Source organism: Chroicocephalus ridibundus, chromosome Z (assembly GCF_963924245.1).
Source record: "Chroicocephalus ridibundus chromosome Z, bChrRid1.1, whole genome shotgun sequence".
Lineage (NCBI taxonomy): Eukaryota > Metazoa > Chordata > Aves > Charadriiformes > Laridae > Chroicocephalus > Chroicocephalus ridibundus.
This window is the reverse complement of record NC_086316.1, coordinates 73239930-73244650: the sequence shown is the minus strand read 5'-3', so window position 1 is coordinate 73244650 and position 4721 is coordinate 73239930. Positions and strand designations below refer to the sequence as shown.

The following is a 4721-nucleotide window of genomic DNA, read 5'->3' as shown; positions in this document are numbered from 1 at the left end:
TAACAAGGAGCTGCAGACCAGTGAAAAAAATATAAAAGTGTAAATAGTCAGACAAATGACCTCAAGTAAATCCTAGAGCATCAGTGTGATATTATTCCCAACAAAGGACACCAGAAGCTGAAGATTTACAGTGTTAAGTCATTCTGCAAGCTTAAGATGCTGACTTTAAGATCCAGAGGAACAATTGAAGGGAAGAACATAATCCCCAGAAAATGAATAAAAAATAGGAGTTATGTGTTATATTTTTATTGTTGTATTATTGACACTTTTCCCTGTATTGAAGTATTTTAACTGCATTATTATTATTCTTCCTTTTTCTAAAACAATTAGATTTGGACTGGCAATAATAGACTCTTCAGATTTCAATTAACAATAAATTCTTGGCTTTACTTACATGTGAGGTGTTCTTTGTTTTTGCCCATAGGCAAGACCTTGAGCATAACGGAAGAGAGGAAAGATCAGCATAGGGGCTTCTTCAGCTCCTAGCAAGGGGCCAAAAGGCACTCTGTAACATCTCTCCTGATCTTCCCAAGGTACGTTATGCATGCCGCCACCTGCGACCTGCATTAACGGGAGGTTTTACTGTTATGTTTTTTGTATTATTTTCACATCCATGGAGTTGAGGTCTGTCACAGCAGTGAGACTGCTTTGTCCCTTTCCGAGTATTTCCCTTGGAATGGGACGGTGTTTTTTTCTGAGCTGGGAGGTTAGGCATGTGACGTCTCCCTCCATACTGGCTACAGGGTCATGTTGACTTTTTCTTTGTGTACGCCACTAACTTGACCCTTGATCCTTGTTTAGCATATAATCAAGAACAAATTTATATAGAGGTGAAAGCATGTGTTGGTTATGCCCAGCAGATTTGGCATTAGTTATTCAGAACTTCCAGCAAAGATCCTTCTGTTCAACTTGTGAGGAAATATGCCCCAGCTGTGAACATGCTGTTTTCTTCACACCTGTAAGCTTTGATCTCCTGCCTGCCTTCTAGTTTAACAACTGATGGGGGAAAAAAAATATAAAAAACCACCTACGTTAAACTCCCCCAAAATGCACACCAGCTTTTCTTCCATAACCCAGGTGCTCTTGTCCAGCTGCAGGTTAGGTGGGAGAGCCACCAGCAGTAGGAGACCACAGCTCCCAGGCAATCATTCATGACCCCACCTTGCACAGTGCAGTAGAGATTTTACGTGGCTTGTGTAGGAAGGGACCAAGGAGCATTGTATGGCGGCACAGTCCAGCGGGCACATGCTGGAGAGGGCATCCAACGGGCAAATGCAGAGAAGCAGGCCAATACAATGCTTAAGAAACGGTAGCAGGATTACCAAAACTTTTCTAGCTCCACAGGCTACAATGAGTTGCAGACCCTCCTTTGCTTCAAGACTTTCTCCTCCAGGCAAGTCGTGATTTCACTCCCTAGCAGAGGTCCTGCTGATTTTAGAAGTATGGCATCTAACACGTGCACTTACGCCTGATGCAATAGAGACGAAGCGTCCAGTATCCACACTTCTCCCTGGAGTTAGTCACCTGGGCCATGACCATTTCCACTAGCTAATGTTCTCACTCTGTGTCTCACTGTGTAGCTCCACAGCGGACACCGATGTTGGTGGGGACCCTGCCACAGTACAAACCGCTAGCAGGAACCGGAAGCAGTCATCTACACAGCATCAAGTCTAGGATTAAATGCTGCCATAAGTCAGCATTTAAATGTTTGTAAACCATTTTTTCTGTCTGAAGACTTGTCCTTTTCAAAACCAAGTTGATCAAATTGTCTCAAATGGATTTATGCTAGTGAAAAATGCAGCTCAGTCATACGAACAAGCAACCAGACTACAAATACTGCCATGTTTCTGATACACCATTCCTGCATTTGAGGACAGATAATGCTAACAAGAATATGTTAACATTATCTACCCAGAAATTGCATAATCTGTCATGTTTGTTATCTATGGGAGGAAGTCACTATCTTCTGATGGATGAAAACTCACAAGTTTTTGTACAGTCGTACGATCCGGATGTCGCCAAAGATGGCTGTTCTGATGATGCCAAGGAAAAAAAACAAAAAAAACCCTCCCCAAAATCACATAGTAACAACAAAAAAGTAATTAAACATTTCTCAGACTAGAATATTACAAGAATAATGTAGATCCCAATTATACTACTACTGTAAATACCATGTAAGCTCTGACAACGGTGCAGTTAGCCCGCCATCAGTTGCCCCTGAGGAGGACAGAGGCTGCAGTCCACACATGTCACTCACCGCAGTGTCCCTGAGTGTGAGGGGCTCTCTGGACCATGCCGGTCCAGCTCTTCCTCTGACCTTGCCTGGTGTCACCGCCCGGCCTGGCACAGCCCCGTCCTGCCATCACCAACCAACCAACCACGCAGCATCAAGAAAGAAGGTGGCCGCAGAGCCCAGAGACTGCTTTGGCTGCTTTCAGCAGTGTTTTACAACAAACGGCAAGTAAACACACTCCTAACTGCACTGTCACCCAGTGCCTGGTTGCCCATGAGGAACCAGAGCTCCTCTAGCCAAAAGGAAAACAGAGGGCCCTGGGTCTTTGGAAAATTCATGACTCCAAGCTTACCATGGAGGATTTGTGATTACACATCACAAATTGGGGCCTGTTTCTTAGTTAGGGACAAAGTGGGTAAATTGAGAGGATAAGGACAGGGAGACTCCCGAGAGATTTGGTGCCCGACATCTAGCTCTTCTCTGTCATTGTCACAACTGGGATACAAATCAGCATAAAATGTGAACTCTTTGCCTCCTTTTGCCCCAGAGCTGTGAAAAAGCAAGTGTTACTCAGTCCTCATTTTTGAGAAAAAGGTTAATTTTAGCATCTTAAGAGTCCAAATTGGAAATATCATGTGGGTTAAAACAGGAGAAGCCCAATCCCTACCAAGCACTCTGGTGGCCAGGACTGCACTGATTAGTACAAAAAAGGGTTTGCCGCTAACACTGGCAGCTCTGTGGAGGGCAGGTACGCAGTCTTAGCGATTTCTGTGTAAATTCCTTAAGCAGCTTTGATTACCTGCAAAGCCCATCAGCATTCCTCAGTCCCAGACAGTGGCTTCTTACATACTAGGCTTTAAATAATGAAGTAAGGCTGCAAAAGTCATCCAGTGAACAGTGCCTCTCCCTTCCCCATGCACGTACAGCTCTTTACCAAGTTATTCCTAGGCAAAGCGAATGCTGCAGGATAAAACAGACTTTAGAATTCACATTCATAGAATTAAGTCCTGCAGTTTCGACTCCAGGGATTTCCCTGGTGGATCTTCTGCTTTGAATGAAACACAAAATGTTCCTAGGCATGAACTTCAGGTCAGTGTAGCTCTCAGTTTATCACCAAGACTTCACCGTAGGGCTGTTACCCAAACTGAGGCGTGCGGAAATGAAAGGAAGCACAAAACAAGATGCATCTCTTATTTAGGCAGTGTGTCATTTGCTCTCAAGGATTTGGATTTTTGGTTGGGACATCCCTAGTCACCGGTGTCAGAAATCTTCTGTGGGTGGCGTGGGTAAGGCATCAATCCCCTACGTTAATGTGTAATTCAGCCTGGAGGAACTCTTGGGTGGTACACAGTTTCCTTTGCAAAGTTTACAAAGCACTTGAATTCATCGACTCTCTAGCCCAGGGACTTTCCCAGTAGAAAAGTTTCCTGGAAAGAGATAATGTGTTACGTCAGGGCTTCCTGACATCTGGAACTTCTGAACTGTCACAACTCGGATCCAAACCAGAACCAACACTGAACTTCTTCTGCCTGTGCTAAGAGCTCAGTCCAGTCGTTCACTGTTGCCAGGTAAGGGGAGAAGGAGGGAATCCTCATGACGAATTCTGCCCTAGTCTTATCCAAATCTTGTTCCAGAGTCAGTGTAAAACCTTGGAGACTACTCTGGGGACAGGCTTTTCAACTGATGAGTAAGAAGAAAGGATCGTTGCACTGCGCTCAGGTGAGTTTGGAGCTATGATGAAGAACAAGCTTCTCACTAAGTGGCTGGTGAGGACAGCTAGCGAGTTATATACACAGATAGATACTTAAATAGATTTTGCCTACCAGCATAATCTGCTGTCTAGAATTTTCTGAGACTGCCCATGTTTTCCTGGGAGGCAGGACTTTGCTTCAATTGAATACTGAGGCTATTTCAGGAGCCGTGATGTTCATCTTAACTCTGGTCTCCTGAAAAGCAACCCATGGTTTCCTGCCCTCACCAACAAAGCCGTCCAGAAGAGTGTGCTGAGGTGCAGGATGGGAAGCGGCAGCTTTTGAGTAGGACAGTCACACATATACATGACGAGGAGGCTGCTGAAACAAGGAACATGCTCCTGTTTAAGCAGACACGCTCTGGAAGTAAGTTAATCTTACAAGTATGAATTTCGGTGGTAACAAGCATCAAGGATATTTTTTTTAATCCAGAGGTATTACTGCATGGGGCTTCTAATACACTTTATCATTCTTTCTCAGCAGGATTATTTGAAAAGTTAACAAAATTTGTTAACTTCTAAACTATTAAAATTTAAAGAATTCACAGTTTATAGATTAGGCGAGGAAGTAGCAATTAAAATGCTCGAAAACAACCACACCCAGTTAAAGAGACTTGCTTTTTTCCCCATACAAATAGATGTTCAGTATTTGCCTAAGTTTTATGAATCAACTGGCATACCGCTATTATACTCAAAGACGTCAGTTCCTCAACGAAGTTTGGCACAACACGCTTGCTG

At 43.8% G+C, this 4721-nt stretch overlaps 1 long non-coding RNA gene across 1 annotated transcript; it reads left to right on the top strand.

Moving 5' to 3' along the window:
• Window positions 1-499: 499 nt before the first annotated feature.
• LOC134509051 (uncharacterized) lies at window positions 500-4331 on the top strand. The gene is made up of 3 exons (XR_010069229.1): window positions 500-533; window positions 3868-3952; window positions 4188-4331. It is a non-coding gene; the product is annotated as an uncharacterized LOC134509051 (long non-coding RNA).
• The last annotated feature ends 390 nt before the right edge of the window (window positions 4332-4721 follow it).